The following is a 20,682-nucleotide window of genomic DNA, read 5'->3' as shown; positions in this document are numbered from 1 at the left end:
AGAATAGAAGAATTGAGGGTCACTTTTGAGGGCATGGGGAAAAAAATGAGTCTTTTGCAGAGAGATTTACAGAAGGAGTTTGATTATTTCTTGCCTTTTTTTCCCCTCCCTTCTCTCAGGTCCACACCAGTGTCCTACCTGACCACAAGGAACCAAGAGCAGATGTTGGGGTAAGAAATCATTTTCAGTAATTGATTTTTTTTTTTCCATCTCATTGGAAGGCACTAACACTCAGTGCTCAACAGGAGCTGAAAAGCTTTTTTAATAGCGAAAGTTTTTGGTGGAATGAATAAAATAATCAAGGCAGGAGTGGCAGTCTCATGGATTGATGTAATCCCATTCACATCTTTTTGAAAACCTCTTTCAACTGAAGCTATCCTGAGACCAGCATAACCCTGTAAAGTCCTTGCTAATATCAAGCAAGCAGTCTGGATGGGAAGTCATTTTCTGAGAGGGCTAAAACCTCATGGATAATATGGGCCCCTGGTGGGAGTGGGAAATGTTGGTCCTGCTCGAGCTGAGTAGAAGAACAAAGCTCACCTGGTGCAGGTGTCAGATCTGTCTGCAAATATGGAAAATGCCTGGGGGCTTCAATTTTTTAGCCTAAGGGTTTGACTTTTCTGCCTTACAAGGGCTTCCTTGGCATGGTTTTCAAGACTTCAGCTAGTGTTTGAAAAACCTGTAGCTTGGCAGCAAGTTCAATCTTAGTGAAATAATCAGTGTGTTTTAGCTTTCCATATAGCTATTATAGAGACTTTTCTCTTTGGCTAGTTGAGATTATTCATCAAACTACTCAAGGCGAGTGTCTTTAGATTTGTGTCTGGAACACTAGCAAAATTCCGAAGGAGCATTACTCTGCGATTAGGATTACAGCACAAATTTTGTTCTAAAGCCTACTTTTCAAGCCTTTCCAAGTCATGTGGGCAAAGTTAAATTGGTTTGTAGACTGCCAGTTCAGGCCCCAGGGTGGACTATTGGTATCTGAATCAGTATAGAAAAAGTATTCTCCAGTTTGATATTAGACCCCTTGAACATTAGCATAACTCTCTTAATTTGGGTCATGGGATCATTTGAAATTTTATTTGATTTTGCACATAGCTCTGTGCTGTCAAGCAAAGAATTTCTTTTTTTCTAAATAAGCATATGAATATGAAACAGAGAACTAAGTAGAACATTTTAAGCCGATAAAATCATTCACCTTTAATTTCATGACACAGAAGAAGTAGATCTGATGCTCAGACATGTTTAGTGGGTACAATGACCAAAGCTCTTTGGCTTTATGAGAGAGCAGTGTAGTTGTCTCTTGGCCCTGGTCACTTGAGGATTCTGACTTAGGATTCTTAAATATATTTATGGTTCTATTTTGCTGCAGAAAGAAGCCCCAGGTGACCAAACCTTATATCAGTTTCATTCCAAATAGCCCTCTTCCCCTTTCCAAGCGGTCAGGTTTCAAATACAAACACTCAAATGTCATGAAATGCCAGAATAAAGGCTGCTGTGGAGAGACAGTGCTGTGGAATGCGTTCTTGCAGCATGGAGAAGGATATGCTCTTGGAAGAAGATGAATAATCTGGGCTAAGTGTGTGTGACCACAGAGTTTTAGTGTGGAAACACTCTCACACTGACTCATCCAAAGGAAGACAGAACCACCTGTGTGTTCACTCCAGCAAGGCTGTGCATCACCATGTGTTGCACCTGGATGTCTTTTTTTGTAGAAGTGCCTTTAATTTTGGCATTGAAAACTAACTGTGCTCTTTGCTTGTGTGGCTGTGTTATTTTTCTTCCTTTCTTCCTGTTCATCGCTTCCCAAATTCAATGTTTTTCCAGCCTGCCCTAGACACTCGTGTCCTTGTTCCATTGCTGCTTACATGCTGCTTAGGAAATCTAAGGCTGTGCCATTTATGGGAACAAGCCTTACCTCATGACTCAGTTTATTGAACTGCAGACATGCAGTTTGCAGTTTACTAACTGCACTGTGGGTGCTTGCCCAATTTCAGAGTTGGTGTTTGAACTGTACGTTGTGTATGGAAGAAAACTTATCTTAGTGTAAAGCTTTATTGTTTGCATTCAAGCACACAACATCCTGCTGGCTTTCCTGAAAGAAAGCAGGCTGAAGGTTTGTTTTTTTTTTTACCAGAGAAGTAACTCTTCTCAGCAGTGACAAATTCTTTTCTGTTTTCCTTGAAGAGAACATTGCTCTCTGTAGGCAGCCTCTGTTGACTCAGAGCAACTTGATTCTTCTTTCATTTGTATAGCCAAGAATGTATATAATTTAGCCTGGAATTCTAATTTGCCATTCCAACAGTAAACTTAGTGTTATGTAAGAAAAACCAAACTTTGTGCCCTTCTTATTTTTTTTTGCTAAAAATTAAACATAATGTCATGATCTTCTTACAATTTATTTAGAGCAAGTGATGTTGTGTTGTACATTTGAAAGATAAATTGGTAGAAGATGGCTGTTAGTTTCTTGCCCATTGTTCCCAAGGCAAGAATACTACTGCTGGCCAAATTGACAAAATGGGATCTCAGCAGGATATGAGCAGAGGTTAAAAAATAGCCCAAGTGCAAGAGAAGATTTAACCCTTTTTCCTCTTTGTACTTTGTTATGCGTGAAGAGTGATTTTTATAGAAGAAAAAGATACAGTGGTGTAGCCTAATTTAACTTTAGGCATTCTAGTTACATTACCACATTTCTCTGCAATTTTAATGCAGTAAATAAGTTCACCTTACAATGGAAATAGAGGAAAACACTACTTAAAACATTGCCAAGAACTAGAGAAATAAAACATTTCTATTAATAAACTTGTGCTGAACTCAATTTAAGAATGCCTTCCTAGCACATACATTCATATTTTGAATACGTGGATGGTAGTGCCAATGGCTTGAGGAAAAACCATAACAAGAACAACTTTGGTATAACACTGAAAACTTAGCACTTCTTGTAATCCAGAAATTAGAAAAATAGGAAGGAACAGATGCAAAATGCAAATACTGGTACTGAATGAAAATCTTCCTGTGGCTGTACATCTTACAACCTGTTATTTTGTCAGGTTGTTAGACTGTTCTTAATGGAAATGAGAAAGGTTCCTGCCCATAAAACCAAAGTTTTTAACAGTTTACTGATAATCATGCTGCACAAAAAAAATTCTAGAGGATTAAGTATCAAACTGTTATATTGAAATGCAATATTTTTCTTTGTAGCAAAGAAAGATTTTCAAGTGTGTGAGCAAAAGAAATAACAAAAATGAATGAATATGTTATCTTTTCTTTCTGCTTTGATTTGTAGCGAAGCTTCCTGGGCTGTGCAACTTTTAGAGTGGGTGATCTGGTAAAGTCAAAGGAGCAGCAGTTGACCCTCACCCTCAGGTAAGTGTTGTAAATCAGGGTTTTTCTAAGTACTAACCTTTGGCATTTCTCATCCAAAGAATGGCAGCAGAGATAGGGAAGGGTCTGCAGCACGAGTCGAACAAGGAATGGCTGAGGGAGCTGGCATGTTCATCCTGCAGAAAAGGAGGGTCAGCCAGACCCTGTCACCCTCCACAGTTAACTGAAAGGCCATGTTGAGAAATGCAGGTTGGTCTCTTCTCCCAAGAGGTAGCAAGGGAGCTTCCCATGTGCCAGATTAGAAAAGGTCATTTTATACCATGATAACCTATGGAAGAATTGTAGAGAACTTGGCATAGGGAATATTCATTCAAAGTTTCCTTTAGAAAGGAGCATAAAATTGTCAGTTTTGTTTGGTGTGTGTGGTTTAAAGAATTAGCAGTGTACAGGTTTTTTTAGGCACGTTTAAAGAAGGTGGTCCTAATTATTGAAGGTGTCTCCCACATGAAAATGCTTGTGGTCTCCTGAACTCGTTGTATGCAGCTACACTGAGACTGCAGGGGGTGTGATACAGAACTCTAATCAGTGACAGGGTACAGACCTAGGTTGATGAACTCCAGCTTAGTGATCGTAAGAATCTGTTCTTACAGGAATTCAAGTTGTCTTCAGCTCTTTGGGATAAATTTGGTTTCCCTAACTGACATATTGAAAATTTGATCTGGAAGATTGTCTCCAACAGGTGGCACAGTAATTGACAGAACGGAAAGCTTCGGTTTCAGAGTAAATATTTTGTATCTCAGCCATCCAATTTGTAAGCAAAAAGTTAAGATGGAAAACTCATAAGAAATAGATGAAAAAATTGGTTTTCATTAATATTTTTAGTCTTGGTTGCCCTCTTTGTTCAGCTAACACTAAAATACAAATGTACCAATGAAATTTAATTTGCAGACACATTAAATGGTAGGGTTTAGTCAGTTGGATATTTTTTAAGAAAAACATCCTAACCTTTCAAAAGTGGGTTTGTTTTCTGGTTATGACTATTGGGCAGCAGAATGTCAGTAGAAATGATCCACATTTCTTTGATGGCAATTTAACCAGAGCAGTCTACTTATTTAAGCTTGCTTTCCTCTAATTACCCTGCAATATTAGTACCTCTCAGGAGGATAGAGGATATATCAAGGGACTTGTCAGAGCAATAAATTCTATTTAATTCTTGTTGATATTCTTTGGATAGGAGTTTATCAGGGCATGCCTGTGATTGAGATACTCCTTTGTTAGATTTAAAGTAGAGATTTAAGGACCCAGAAATAGCTCTGTGGTGTGCCCTGTAAAGATTGGTGTAATTATAGAATCTGCTTAATTTTTAACTGAGTTTTCTTTTTCTTTTCCTTTTTTTTAGTTATGTTTTTCCTTTATCTTTCTGAGGTACAATGGAACAATATAAAAGTGTTTTCAAAGGAGCATTCTTGTGTTTTTCTGTTATTTTGTGGAGAGCTGGCTTGTGTCTACAAATTCTTACTGCTGACACACAGTGCTCTACTTCCCTTTTTTTCTACCATTGTGCCCTAATAGTGATTAGGGACACAAGTTACAAAACCTCTGCAAAAGAAGTTTTTATTTTGATTGTCCTTTCTTCTCCATAAAGGTGTCCTAAACTGGTGGCTGAGTGTTTCTGGTAGATCTATGCAGTAATCATCAAAACACAAAAAGATTGATTTGCAGAATTACTTCAGTGTACACAACAGGTGTTGGGAGAGGAATTTAGTTATTAGAGATTTGGGATTGCAGTTTTCAATATGGAATTTATAAGAAGAGAGAGGTTTTCTATAGACTTGCATGTTTCATTTTGCAGTGATAACGCAATGTCACTTGCTTCCAGCTTTCTCATACAGTTGTGATGATGAATGGCAAAAAATGGGCTGTTGAATGCAACAGAAGTATTTTTCAGTAGGAGAATGTTTCTTAATATTGAGTGTATGATACAGTGTGTCTGATGAAAAAAATAAAATCACACTTTTTTTTTTCCTTTCTAAATAAGAGCTAGGTATACTGGTTGCTAATTTAGCAATAAAAGCTGATTTTTTTTTTTTTTTTTTTTTTTTAGAAGATTGGAGGCAAATGCCTGCTGTTCTCAGTCCATCTTGTTCACTTACTTTTCCATCACTAGCTTGTTACCTTTTTTCTCCCTGGATGCCTTGGTCAGCATTTTATGGCCAGAAGGAGTAAGGTGGGCACAGATTCCTGCTGCTCGTGGTGTTACTGGCTATCTCCTTCCCTCACATTTGGGGGAACTAATACTGACCTGGGGATCCTTAAGGACCTGGGATAGTAGAGAAATCTGTTTCAAATGCAGGTGCTCTGCTGACAGGTATCAGATGAGTGCTGATCCTTGTCCCAGGGTGCCAAAAAATATCAGCAATTTTCCATCTCCATAAGCCAGGTGGGTTTTGTCCCGTGTATGGGCTTCTTATGTTGATGCTGAGTTTATTCTCTTGGCCAGATTCCCCATCCCAACTCGCCCTAAGCAGGTTGTCAAGGTGCAGTCCTTTGTTTTGTGGGGATGTGTCTCCTCACTCATGACTGAAAGCAATTTGGTGCAGGGACCGTCTTCACTGCACCGTGTGAGTGCAGAGTGCCCTTCTCAGCTTTATTAAACTACAGCAAATAAGCTGATCTCATTCTAATGCATTGTGAAGTATCCTAAAACCAATTGATTCCTTATCTGGTGCTGTGTTGAACAGTGTGTCTGTGTGAGACTTTTTACATCTCTACAAGCAAAGGACATGAGGTGTATACATAATGTGTGTGTGTGCTCAATACTGTTAGTGCAAAGTAAAATTATGCAGGGTTTTATCCTACTAAGGTATGATCACTAAGCTTTTTTTTTTTTCCCACTCCGTCACTTCTGTTTCTCTTTTTAAATTTTCTTTCAAATGAAATTTTAATCTCATGGTATTGCTGGAAAGTTTGAAATGCGTGTTTTCAAGTAGCTGAAGACTCTCAAGCACTGCTGGTGTTTTAAAATCAGTCTGACAGTTTTACCCTGGGCATTTACAGAGCTCTTCGTTGATTTGTATGCCTGTAGCATTCAAAAGAAACTTTGGGTTTGGGATTTGTTGATTTTGTTGTTGTTGCCTTTTTCGTTAAAATGTGTCTTCGTATTTCTGTGTGGGAAGATAAGAACTGGAGAAAGGAGTGCAACTACAGTGCAACAAGTCCCACTGTTTAGTTTTATTGTGTTGCATTACCTTCTCTTACAGGTAACACCTGTAACAGATTGTAGTATTAAATATGTATTAGACCAGAACAGGAGTGATTTTGAGAAGAAAATAATAATAAAAAAATATATAAAAGTGGAATTATATCAATCACTGTTTTTAAACCCATACAAAATACATATTGCTCCTTGTGCAGGCAAACAGTGCAATGCTCGTTATCATACTGAGGCCAAGCTTTTAATAATAGCACCAAGGGAAATATTTAGGATTCTAAAGAACAGGAGACAAGGATGAGAAAGTGTAGTTAGCATTTCCATTTTACTGGAGCAACAGGCCCTGTTGGTTTGGATCAGTTCATTTGCTTGGCACTTTGATCGGAACACCTTAAGCTCCTGAAAAATTGTCAGTCTCATAACCACACACTTTGGCTTCTAAAGATATGTGATTTGCTGACATCTGCTGTATTCCCTTTCTGCTGGGGATGCTGCAGTGCATTTGTTGACAGAGCCTAGTTTGGGTGCTGGTTTGACACAAGAAGGAGCAGTCAAGCCACACGGCTGTAGCAACTCCAGGGAAAGTTCTTCATTCAGAAGGCCCTTTCAATATTATTATGTATTTCTGCTCATAATTTGGACACTGAACCCTTACTGCTTTTCTTCTGGATACTTCTTAAATTAATACAGGCTTCTTCAATTGCAAAAATATCTGGAACTGGTTCATTTTTAATAGTCTCTTTATTGTCAGTAATTAATTTGGCTTAGAGCAGATGAAGTTTTACACATGTAAAATATGAAGAATTATGTTTATTTTGCAAGGTTTTATAGAAGACCAGATTTGTGTAGTTGCAAGATGAGTGTATTCTACTGAGTGCATAGTAAAGCCTAATGGTTTTCAAGGAAGATAATTATTTAATTTGAAAGCTTGGGGGTAACTATTTTTTGAGACTTTACTGTACGAGCTGAACTTGTTTAATGGGTCCCTTCCAACTCAGCATATTCAATAATTCTGTGGTTTAATGATTTTATGACATTGAAGTTTTCTATGTATTCTTTTTTCTTGATTCATCACTCTTCATTTCCACTGCTCAGAAAAGACACAGTATTGCCCCACACGTATTTGTTTTGATTCTCCTTCCTCGCTGTGTTTTTGTAATTGTGCTGAACTTATTCTCGTCATTTCCTTTTTGCCTATTTTTGCTTGGTGCCTTTTGTTACCCTTTCCTCATTATTATGAAACTATCAGTTACTCTTCTTTCCTTCCTTTAAAAAAAAAAAATCTAGCTGTTCAGAAGAAGTCAGGGAGATAAACTTGGTGCTGTGCTGCCAGTGAAAGCTGAAAAAGCATTTGGTATCTTTCAGGAGTTTAAATCCTTGTTTCTTCCTAAAGGAAGTCAGCAATGCTCTTCCCTCGGTGATGTACATCTAAATTATTTGTTTTTGATTAATTGAAAGTAAACTATTTATGGGGATGATAATGAAGGAATTCACCTGTAACTATACTACCATTCCCATATAGTTCAAGAAATGGGATGGATTCTGAATAATTTCTCTGTGGAGGGATTACAAAGGGAAACGTGATATTCAGATTAGCTTCACTGTTTTGGTTTTGCAGGGATTCTGTTAATACACTCTGTCCTTTCTTTGCAGATTGTTAGGAAACAAAGCCATGTACTCTGCATTGGGATTGCAGATCCTAAGTGGAATATTGGTGCAGTGTTACAGCCCTTTATCCAATGGTCCACAAAGAGGATAAGGTCTAGAATGAGAACCTGGCAGTGTTCATGGATTCATGCACCATTCATAGCACTTACCTGTCCTCAGTGTTGTGATGAGAGCTTTCATTGTCCTGAAGAAGTTGCCTCATTGTTGTTAACATTTGGTTTGTGATGGTAAATAGCCAGCTCAGTAGCGGTGGCTGCACTTTACAGAATGGAGAGGGCACTAAATATTTACTGATGTTATTCTAATTGAAAGGATTTGATGCTGCAAGTGACCCGGTGTCATGGGTTGGTTTTTTTCCCAGGACATCTGATGGTGGAAAGACAGTTGGTACCATTGAAGTCAATCTTATGAAGATGGGAGAGCTGGATGAGGGGGAAACAGACCACATCACAGCAGATGCTCAGGATCAAAAGGTAGAAACTCAGTTTATTGCACAAAGTTAATTAGAATGATCTGTTGTACCAGATGTCTAAAATACTAATTACCAAATTGGGTTAAGAACTTAAAACAAAATTTGTGGCGCAAGTGCTGTGTAAACTTATCTCCCTCATCCAAAAAAACCAAATTCATGAAGATGTACAGAGTAATATCCTAACCTGAGTTTCCTAGGCCCTCTCCTTCTTGAAGAAAAAAATAGCTTATTTTTATCTCAACTGAATATATTTGATCACTTCTGATAAAAACTGTCCAGAGAGATGCCATAAATACAGCTTCTTTTTTCCTTGGACAGCTGGTCTGGTTTCTGCCCTTGAAGTCCTGTTTATGTTGATTTTTATGTGCAATCTGTGCCCACAATACTGAAAAGCTGGAAGAATGACAGACAGGCAAAGCAAAGAAGAGGTAAATTCCCTTGCAAAGGGGCAGGTTCATCTGCATTAAATGGGAGCACACAATTTTTGCAGCCAGAATACAACAGTTCACTGCTTAACACTGTGGTGTATCCTGTTCTTCCTGAATAAAAGGAAATATTGCTACAGGGAATGCAGGATTTTTTTGTTTGGAAGTTACATATAAAACTATTTTTTGAGCAGAGGACATTATTTTCAGTATCTTTTCTGCATAGCAAAATCAGTCTGAGGGTAAATTTCACACTTTTTTTTCACTGCTTATCTCAGAGAACTTCAATGCCTTAGATGAGTGTGACCAGTTCCAAAAAAGCAACAAATGCTGTGAAATCTTCCTGACTTTGACCCGTAAAACTTGCACAATATAGGCAACATGAGCTGTTTTTTTCAGCCTTCTCTTTTATTTGGCTTTTCTTCCACTGCAGAATGTGGAATGAGACTCCTTGCAGTTATTGGAGATGTAGTTACTGAGCTCTGTTGGGCCTGGGGGACACAGAAGGCTTTAATAGCAGCTTTCTAGGGGTTTCTAATACTTGTAAAGAGAGACCAGACTCATGACCAATGTATGGTCTTTAAAGGAGTCCTTGGTTTGTACAAATCAGTGGCAACACAGTCTTGGATTATATGTTGATAGTGAGGATGCAATTGTGAGAATGGTGAGTCATTGAATTAATAAAAAATAAATAAGTTTTGAACTGGTGAATCACAAAATCTGAGCACATTTTAAGGACTTTTTTGTGCTTCCTGCTTTTCCCTTGTTTAAAAATTAATGAAGGGTTTTCTTGCACTGTGCATGTGAAAACTGCTTTGTCTAAAGAAACCTCTTCGAAAGTATGGAACTTGTCAAAAATGGTTTTAAACTAAAGTGCCTTATTTTTATAGTAAAACGTATTAAGCTAAACTATTACTATCTCTCAACATTTCTGCCATAATACTGGTAGGAAACATTTCTGTTTTGTTATGGAACAGCTGATCATATTTTTTTCATTTTCTTGGCTATAATTCTGATTGTGTTTCAGTATCTTGGAACAGAAATATAAAGAAAAATGTAAATTCTAAGTAAGACTTTGGAAGTTTGTATTATTATCACTCATGGTTTTCAGCCTACCTTTTATAAACTGCCATGGATTTATCTCAGACCCCCTGAATGTGTCACATCTGTATTGTATTTTTTTGCAGTGTGCATTGGTTCGTGAGTGTACAGCCACTGAGGGCATAAGTGGGAAGGACAACCTGCCTTCCTTAAATGCAGGTAAGAATTCCAATATCTGTAAGAGACAGCTCTTGCAACTCCACCTCTGGTCCTGTAGAAATCACACAGATTCGTGGCAGAGCTCATCAATGTCTCTTCAAATGCTGCACAGATGTTCAAGTTCAATATTTTAGTGTTTTATACATGTTTGGCATTATCATTTCACGGAGAAGTTTGAATAAGTGTGTGTCAATTGCGCTTTCTGAAGCAGTGCTGAAATCTCCATCTCCTGCATCTTTACTGTTCAGTGATTTTCAGTGACTAAAAATCACTGTCAGTGACTTCCATGGGCATGGAATTACCATCATTAGTTTCTGTTGTGTCATTGCACGGCATTCTGTAAAATAATTCTGCATTATTTGTAAGTGAATACCCAGGACAATCAATCTCTCTCATTCATAACTGGTGAAGTGGCAGTTTCAGATTGATCTGGAAACTGTCTGTCCTAGAATGAAGGGAGCTGTTGGCAAGGCATTCTCAATTCTAGGCCAGCTTGGGCTTGAGTGCATGGTGTTAAACTAGATCTGTTTTTCTTTCATTATCTGAGGAGTATTACATGCTGATGTGCTGTGCCATAAAACCTTTATTAGCCCGAGTTTATGAATCTCCATTACTCGGCAATAACAATGTCACAAATAAGTTATATGGGTCATCTAAAACCACAGCACTGTCAAGAATTCTGTGTTTGCTACATACCGTTGAGGAGGAATGTTACCAAACTTTTACAACTTTTTAAAATCTTTCTTGAAACTTTTTAATCTGATTTCTCTGATAGGGCAGACTTTCTGAATCTGCTTTGCAGTCTGAAGGAAGCCCTAAAAACTGCCAAAAATTAAGTTCTTCCATATGTGTGTGAATATTGCATTTTTTTTCTGTGAGTTGTTGAGATTAGATCAGAATCAGAAAAAATATGTTCTAGAGAAATACCATTTATTTTCATCAATTCAAAGTGAGAAAGATGTTAATTGAGAATTTCTGAATGTGCCGGAGCTACATCCGGCTCCAGAAATTCCTGAACTGGAAATAGCTGGAGGCATGGAGGGTATCCTGTGTCTCCAGGTGTGTATTTATGGCTTTTCTTGGGCACAAGATACAGAGGCCAGGTGAAGGATTTCATCTAGCCCAGTGCAGTTCTTTGGTTGTGATTCTGTATGTCATCCAGATTAGTGAGACTTGAAGAAATGACATTTCTGCCAGAGAACGATGCTGACTCACAACAGATTGTTTTCTGTTTGTTGCCTCCCTTGTATAGGTCTGATTGGGGTTTTTTGTTGACTTCTTTTGTATAGGAAAATGCTGTAGGTTGTGAATATGTTTTGTTGGAACTTCCAAGGTAGATGTCAGTTTTAGGAATATTGAAGTCTCGATCAATTTGTCAAGAATATTTCCATGTGATTCTACAGTGTATCTAGGCAGCGTTTTCACATTTGTTATTGTCATATACAAACACAATATAAAACCAAAGCCCACCCAACACTACTCGGGTTTATAAAGTTATAAAGTCAAACACACCTTGAAGAGCTTTTTTTTTTTTTTTTTTTTTTGTCATTTTTTGGGTTGTCAGGCTTTTTTTAAAGAATTGAGGGGAAAGAGGTGCATATGCAAGAAATGACAGCATGCAGGCTATTGGGAAGAGTTTGCACTCACAGGAAGTTTTTCTCAGATAAATAATTAGTCTTCAGTCTGTTTCCTGTATTTGTGACTTTCTCTTCTCGTGCAGCATCACCTCCACTTTCCTGCTGACATGCTGTGCTCATACAGAACTGCCCCCAGAACAGTATGTTTTCCATATACATTCATATTTAGTTCACGTGTATGCTGCTGTAAAGCTTTCTGGTATTTTCTTGTTGTTTATCAGGCCTTCAAAATGATGAAACTGAAAAAAAAAGCTGCCTCTGTGAATCCTTAAGCTTGTAGGCATAGAAGCATGCTGGCATTCTTGTGAAATTTAAATCCTAGGATAGGGAACTCTCAGCCCTCCAGTGAGTTATGAGATGCTTGTTGAGCGAGTGGGAATAAGCAGTGTGTTTCAGAGCCTTATCACTATTGCTTCTATACCTCCAGAGACTGAATTTACGTCTCAAAATTCAGTTACTTATTTATAATGCTGGAGAGTTTGCCAGTTGTTTACATGTAAGCAAATTGCATTCTAAATTAAAAAAGAAAGATAAGAAAAGTAATTGAAATTAAGCAAAATTAGGAAAGCTTTAATTATTATTCCTGAGGTAATACACATCATATTCCTATGCTACAAAGAAAGATATAAATAGGAACACTGTTAGCAAATTAATATATGGCAAAGATATGCTTTGATCTGTGTTCAATAGGGAATGAAAATAAAACCAGAGTATTCAATCTTTTATTATTTTTATTGTACTTTCAGGGGAAGCAATGTGAAGGATATTGCATGGAATAAAAAGCACAGAGGTTCTTCATATTAAAAATGACAATGTCCAAAAATATTCATGGGTAAATATATGGCATTGGCTTTCAGGCTTGATGCTGTGGAGAAAAGCTTTTAAAACAGAGTTTTCTCTTTTTTAACCACTGCAGTTCATGTGGATTTTGGGTTTTCTTCAATGCCTCTCATGATCACTGTCTGAGTACAGCAAGGATTATCTTTATGAAACTTCCACTCATTTTAATCACTACTTTTTATGAAAACCAATTCTAGTCTCACCCTTCTTATTGTACATGCCCTCTAGAATTTGGTTCTAGACAACTTGTTACAGGTAGAAATTAATTATTGTTGCAGTTGGAGGGGAAGATACTTCTGAGATTTTTATGGAGTTGCATGCCTTCAGTAGTTCTGTTTATAAGGAAAAAACATCAAGTACTTATGCAGCTTTTATTGGCCTTAAATCTTAAGCTTTAGCAATACTGCATATTGGGATTATTTGGGAAAAATGCCCAGGCTTTTTTTGACTTTGTAAATGAAATTTTCTTCTTAAACCCATGGATTTGACCATTTAAAAAACTTACAACACACTTGAGATTATCCCCATCTGAAAATTCAGACCTGAATCAAAGACCTGAAGATGAAGCCAGTACCTGGAGAGGAGTTTAATAATTCTAGCCACAATAAAAGTCACAACTTTGAATCCATATTTTTAGTGTTCTTTGTCCCTTGGTGCAGTTGTGATGGGTTTTCTGGGCTTTGTTTTACTTTGTGATGGTGGCAACATTGGGGAGATGGGAGGAAAGAGATTTTTCAGATACATATTTGCATTAGGTTCTCACAGATTAATGTGCATTTTTCAGTGTAGTCGATTCTGAGTGTGAATTTAAGGGCTGCTCTTGGAAAAAATCCCTTGATAAACTCCTTAGGAAGTAGATATAAAAAGGTAAAATAAAGAATCTTTTGTGTCAGGGGCATCATCATTTAAAATGTCCAGGTAATATGCTGATCGGGGGGCACAACAGAAAAAACAGTACCAACTCAAAATTATCATCTGGTTTGGCAGTTTTCTGTTTAAGGCCAGACTTGAATTAGCCCTTGAATTAGCCCTTAGTTTCCTGAGGTTTGAACATTGAGATATTTTGGGTATTGATAGTAAAGAAAAATTGCTCTTTTTAATATGTCAGAGAAATTAAGCATCTCTTTCGCTTATTTCACAATACTGAGTGAAAATTTAGTTTTTGAAAGTAAAATCACTAAGAACTAAAGGCAAAATTACTCTAAAAAGGCTCATAAAATGACAATAAAATGGCAAGAAGTGCTTATAATGTACTGTAATTAAGAAATAGTTGGCTTCTGATTGTAAAGGCGTAAATTATAACATCTGTATTGTCTCACCCTTCCCAAGAGATTGAAAATAGAATAAAAGTTTTTTAAGACTCGGTTGCTCCATCTCTGGATCAGAAAAGGGCATAATCCAACAACAGTTTTTCATCCAAGATTGCTGATGAAAGACATCTCAGTGGAGTGATGGGAATATAGAGCAGTGCGACCACTTAAACATTGCTCCTTTCTTCGGGTTGCAAGCAGTGGGTTTATTATCAGTGTATTTAAATCTCTGGTCTTCTTTTAGGCCTTTCCTAAAGGATATTTGTTAAAAATCCTGATTGCTTAGATAGACAAGGCAGTTTGGGTACCTTTTATTTTTAATTCTCTATAAATCAGACTACATAAACATTAATGGTGTCTGTGAAATGTCTGTTAGAAGCTGTCACTGTTAGTAGCTGTCACTCATTCCAAGTCAAGTGATGTTCTTATGTCACATTGCAATAGTGATCTGAAAACTGTGTGTGTAACATATCGACAGGGCTGTTATATTTATTTCTATGTAGTGGCAGTGTCTTGACCCCATCAAAGTTCCAGGTAACTCTAATATGTTCAAGTTTCCTTTAATGCAGAAGCACACCTCCAATTTGCATTAATGATTTGTGTGTGCATGTCCAGGGGAAGATGCAGCTGAACCCTGAGTCCTGTGCAATTTATTGGAATTGTGAGTGGTGCTGGCAAGCTGTGGTGGTGGCTGTACTGAGTTCATTGTTCATTTGTGCTCTCTGGTTTTCCTAACTCCAGCTGAAATGCAAGAAAAGAGAGTCTGATTGACATTCTCACTACTTTGAAGACCTAAATTCAAAAGTTAGCTACTCTGCTGGTAAAATGCGATTTATTGATGTACTAGTAATACTTTGCCCTCCACATGCTGGTATAAAAATGAAATAGATATTAAATGTTTTTAGTGGAATTTTAATGATACTAAAATTAATTTTGTAAGCTAGGGGGAAATAATATAATAATTATGCAGGTTATTGTCATAAATGTTTGGACTCATATAAGCACATGAAAGCAATGATATTATTTTTGCTCTTTGCAGTGTTGAGAAACCCTGTTTGTAAGTTGTATAGATTCCCTACTTCTGACAACAAGTGGATGCGGATCCGGGAGCAGATGGCTGAGACCACCCTCTCCTTCCACGTTCCTAAAGAACTAATAAATCTGCACATAAAGGAGGACATGAGAAGGTAAGGAAGAGGCAGCAATATAAATTATATTTTTCTGACTTTGAATCATGCAGACGAGGAGCTAAAATATATTTATTTGTAGTATGAAATGGGCACTTTTATAGCTGCTAAGAATTTACAGCTGTAACTGAACAGAATTGATTGCTCAATAGGACTCCAGTGACCTCATAAGTTCTGAGCAATGAACTGTGCTAAAGTGCAGTCATGGCTTTAAACCTGTTAGCACCACCGTTTGATTAACAATTTAAATATTCTGGAACATTAGCATTTTATAAAGGATCAGAAAATGACAGGGGGCTGAGCAACATTGTGCTGTGTTTGGCTATGTGTCTGGGTAGAGTTAATAACATAGACAAACATTATGCCATGAAAAATGACAAGTTTATAGTGAATAAAGGAGCAATGAGGATAAAATGGACATTCCTTTAGCTAATCTAAATTAGTTGGCATAAGAAAAGGATTCCAAAGTAATGTTTGTTTGAAACCCTAACGTTTGGCCTCATAACCCAGAGAGATATCTGAGAATCATAACAATGTGTATGGCCTGGAGAAAAAGGAGAATAGAGAACACAGGTGTCCCAAAAGCCTTTGAATGTCCAATTTGCCATTGCAGTGATTAAAATGGAGCCTGTCCTTGAACCCTTGTAAGCTGTGCTGATAAAATTTGGGGAAACATCTTTTTAAGTAACCCAGGGCTACCCTGAAGACAGTGCCTCCTTCTTCTTCCAGCGATAATGGATGATGTAGAAGATATTGCCTCCTTCCTCATGCAAGTTACTTAACACATAGATGGGCAGCTGGTCTCATGTGTAAGAGTGATGCTGGGACCCAGTGCTGCATTCCAAAGCCATCCTGTGCGCTTTGAGGCAATTCCTTCCTGTTGTGTCACATCCCAAAACAACCTGTTGTGGCTGTTTGTTCTGCAGTATCAAGCTTCTTTTCCTTTTTTTATTTACCCCATCTGTTGCTTCCCTGTGATGTTTATATGCCAATAGAACAGCATGTGGGAGGCTGGAATCTTGATTTTAATAAAGTCACTGGACTGATACATCCTTATGCATGGTGATGATGGGTTATAAAATTCCTATGAATTGTTATAATAGTTTATTTTATTCATTTAGTACTGTGTTTAGGCATTTATGGCCTCATCTTGTTTGAGAATACTTATGGGCAAGGTTTTTGCAGTAAGCAATAAAAATAGATTATACTGAGTCTCACAGTTCATGCACTTCCCATATTTTCATTTGCCTCATGGGTAAGTGCCTTTTAAATGTTAGAGGATTACTTGAACCACTTTTACTACTTCTGCATTATTCTCTCCAAAGGCATAATACAAGTAATAGCCCTTGTTGTTGTATCATATTATAGAATTCACCTCCCTGGACAAACTCCTAGTAAGAATTCACCATGGTGGGGTTTTCTCTTCACCAAAATAAAGATTTGAAAAAGAAACAGAAGTAACAGTGGCACAAAGATTGAGATAAGTGCCTCTGATTTTCCTGACTGCCGGTGTGGTTGAGCTGTTCAAGCCTAGTTGAAAGTGTGGGTGTGAAAGAAAGAGACCAAGTGATTGATGCAGTCTGGAGGAGGAGATAAGACTAACCAAAATGAGCAACACTATGTAGAATACCAGCAGATGGTGGGAACAGGAGCATCTGTGTCATCTACCATCATATAAGAGTGTGAGTTGGAGCTTCTGCTTTGTCTGGCCTTTCTTTTTCAAGAAAAGCAATTGTGGAGATGTGTGTTCTTGTGGAGTCCTTACACTTGTAGTCTAGTAGAACGTGTGAGGAGGATGCTGCTATATTCGGTGTGGGCTCAAGTATTCTTCTCTGTGTCTTTTCCCCTCTGTTAGTATAAAAGGATAAATATTTCTGTCTCAGAAGCCACTTATCATACTCAGCCTGTTTCATTTTTTTTATTGTGGCTTCAATATAGTCAGGCCTGAAGCAATTATCTATAAAAATGTGCCAGTAAGTGTTAATGCTATTCAGTATTCATTAAAAATTGTAGTTTAAATTCCCTTTTCTCGCCATCTTGAGATTGATTGTCTCTTGATAAAACTTCAGTGTTCATTGTTAACCAAACCCTTTCATTTATTGACATGATGCTTTGAAATTTGTAACTTCTAACAGTATTTGACTTTATTTTAACTTTAAGGGAAAGAATTTAAAGCAGGAATGGAAGCAAAATGATCTTAAAGTAGGAAGGGAGAAACAAGTTAAATTTAGCTTATAATTGTCTACACTTTTGTATAATAAAAAGTGTAGTGGATAGAAATTTAAAAGGAACTTAAAGTTTTCATCTCTTAGGAACCATATAAAATCGTATCATGGCTTTGCAAATCCCAGTCTATTCTCCTCACATGCATAGGAAAAGAGGCTTTAAAATAATTTTAAATGTATTTGTTGCCATTTTTGGGGTGGGTAGTTTGCTCATGGGGTTCTGGTGGGGTTTCTTTTGTCTCTTTTTTCTGCTTTGTTTTCTCTTTTTCTGTTTCTAAACAACTGTTCAGGGCATGCAAAGGTAAGCACAACTCACATTGAAGTTTTTAGTTGCCTGTCGGGTCAGGCTCACCAAAACTTGAAATAATTTTGGGAAATTCTGTAAGGAGACAAAAATTGCAACTGTTTTCAAGAGAGTCTAAAATGAGATTATTAGTAGAGAAAGAAAAACATGCCTTTTTTTTTTCTTTTTTTTCTTTTTTTTTTCTTATTGACTCCTCCGTAATAATTATTTGCCTGGTTTGGAAACAACAGAGTGAAAAAGCTATGAGTATTTTATTTCTGGAGGGAATGTTATATTGTTTGTCTGGAGTTTATTGCCTATATATCACAGAAGCATATCTTGTAGCAAAGAAAAATGAGAGTAATTTTATCTGATTCTGTTCTTTAAAAAAAAAAAAAAAATTGAAGTGGTTATCCATACATTTTAAAGTGAACTTTGTTAGGAAGAATAATTCCTGTGCTCCTTTCCTTAGAAGCTTCTAAACTTCCATTATGTATGAATGATTGAGTCATATCCCAAAGCTATAGTTTATATTTACTCCAAAGCTGCTGTTTGATAAATATTCAGAATTTTTAAGCTGTTACAATATTACAGAAGTTTTGCAAATATAATCTGCAGAAATGTCCCCTCTTGTTTTGAATCCTGCTAAGCTCTTTGCTTCTGAGGTGTTGTAGTGTGTTTTTAAGTTTCTTGTTTTGTTCCCCCATTTTAGGTATTATTCTCTCCCTGTTCTTTGTAAGATGGTTCTTCCCCCTCCAGTTTTCCCGCCACAGAGTCTTTGGCAGTTATGTTACCACGGTTACCCCTGTCCCCCTTATTTGTCAATCTCCCAAGTTACATAACTGCTCCTCCCTTATCCCACCATATAAGTAAAGTTTTCCTCCTCCCTGGGCCCAGTCAATCACCCCCCACTCCTCCCTGCTTTCGAGAACATTCTTCTCTCTGGGGGTCATAGTTGGCTGGCGTCCCAGGGCCCCTCCTTTGTTCTATGTTTATTGGATAAGTTCTTGTGTCAGTTTTCTTATGTACCTCCCCACATGTTCCCCTATTGGTTAGCTGGGCTTCCCCTCCCGTCTCCACCCCTTCCCTGTAAAACTCTGTCTCCCCCCGTGTTCGGTGCCATTTTGCTGTGGGTTTTTCCACCTGTTGGTTTGCCCTGTGCTGCCTGTGGGCTCTTCAATAAACCGACGTTTTACCCCCAGCAAGTGGTCGCCTCCTCTCTCGTCTCGTCCAGCGCGAACCCAAGTCCGCAATCCAGCCCAGCCCGAGGCCAGGACGCCAAGGGGGGCTGGCCTCAGATGCGCAGGGGCGTCGGCCGCTTTACCCCTTCAGCTAGCCGGACTTAGGGCCGTGTACGCCCTCGCGCAGTTTGCCGTCCAACGTGGGGGCCGACGAAGTGGACTTTTGACCACGGACTGGACCCTGCGGAGTTGGGATTTACTTACCCTCTGGACGCCAGACTACCCCGGGTAGTAGCAGGCTTCGTTTTAGAAGCAGCGCTCCCCGGCGGAAGGGAGTCGGGACTCCTCGCACCCTCAGAGGACGACTCCCCGAGACGAGTGACCTTCGCCTGGTTTTTTCTTTGTCGCCGCAGCAGGATTGGTGAGTTCGGGCCCCGTCCTGGGGACTCTCCGGCTTCCCCTCTGCCTTTTTAACTTTCCCTAGGGGTATATGCCCTGCGTTGGGGACCTACCCCCCCGCCTTCTCTCCTTGAGGTTTTTCCTCGTCCCCGCGCCGTTTTTGTTTTCTCTTCCCTTTGGGTGCCGGATTTCCCCAGACGTGGGGCCGCACCCATCACCCAATCTCTTTTTCCCTCCGGCTGTTTACCCAGACTTTGGGGCAGTGGGGGGGGCAGGGGCCGGCGGCAGGCGGCTCATTGTTTAAGTTCTCGTTGTTTCCCGGGCGTGCGGTTGCGTCATCAGAGGATTTTCCCCCTTTCTAGCGGTAGCAGTTTCTGCTCTAGAAAGGCGCAATGGGTGCCGGCTTGGGAAAATCCCAGAAGGAGGTTTATTATGTTGTGAAGGGTTTGTTGCTTGGGGGTGGTCAGAAAGCCCGCAAGCAGGAGTTAAAATGTTTAGTTAAGTGGGTATTTTCTAGGTTTCCCGAGGTTTCCCCGGAACGCGTAAAAGAGCCGTGGTTTTGGGCAGCCGTTGTGGCAAAATTAGAAGAGGCCATAAATTCCGGGGAGACAAAACTAGCCACCGTGGCGTATTGCGCGCGCAGAGTTCATGCGACACTCGGCGTGCCTGTGGAGCCTAAGAAATGTCCCGCGGTTTCTGGTTTGTCCCCTCGTTCTCCTCGTTCAGTTGCCCTTGTCCCCCAGACCTTTCCCTCGTCCCGTAGGCATGAGCCCTCGAGGGGGATTTTGAGGGCCGACCAGAGGCAGGGGGTCCATCCTGCCCCTGCTCCCCCTCGACCGGCTCGGCCTCCCCCTTCGAGGAGCCCTGGCCAGGCTCCTTCTCTTCCCTTACCCTCTACCCCGGTCCCCAAGTCCCCGGTTCCAAACCCCAAAGTTGTTCGGTTTTGCGACGACCCTCAAAAGGGGTCCCTTGGTGCCCGAGATGGCGGGGCCACGCGGCCGCTCCCGCCAGGGCTCTTTCTTCTCCTCCTAACCCTTTCCTCCCTAATGCTAACCCTTTCCTTCCCCTGGACCGAACCTCTTTTTCGGTTGTCCCTCCCCCATCTCTTTCCTCTGCTCCTTCCATTTCTCCGCCCTCCGATCCTCCGTCGGCTCCTCCCCAGGTTCCTCCCCCAGTTCAGCCCCCTGTTTACTCCTCCCCTGCTCCACCTTCATACTCTGCTCCGCCTCCGAACTCCACCCAGGGGGCGGAGAGGGGCGG

General features: G+C 39.3%; 1 pseudogene; it reads left to right on the top strand.

Moving 5' to 3' along the window:
• LOC128949764 (inositol polyphosphate 4-phosphatase type II-like) overlaps positions 1 to 20,682 on the top strand; it is a 137,550-nt pseudogene that overhangs the window by 34,939 nt on the left and 81,929 nt on the right.

The sequence above is a fragment of the Melozone crissalis genome, unplaced genomic scaffold, assembly GCF_028551555.1.
Source record: "Melozone crissalis strain CALT ecotype California unplaced genomic scaffold, PUWL_Pcris_2 ptg000286l_1, whole genome shotgun sequence".
Lineage (NCBI taxonomy): Eukaryota > Metazoa > Chordata > Aves > Passeriformes > Passerellidae > Melozone > Melozone crissalis.
This window is presented reverse-complemented; position numbering and strand designations above follow the sequence as displayed.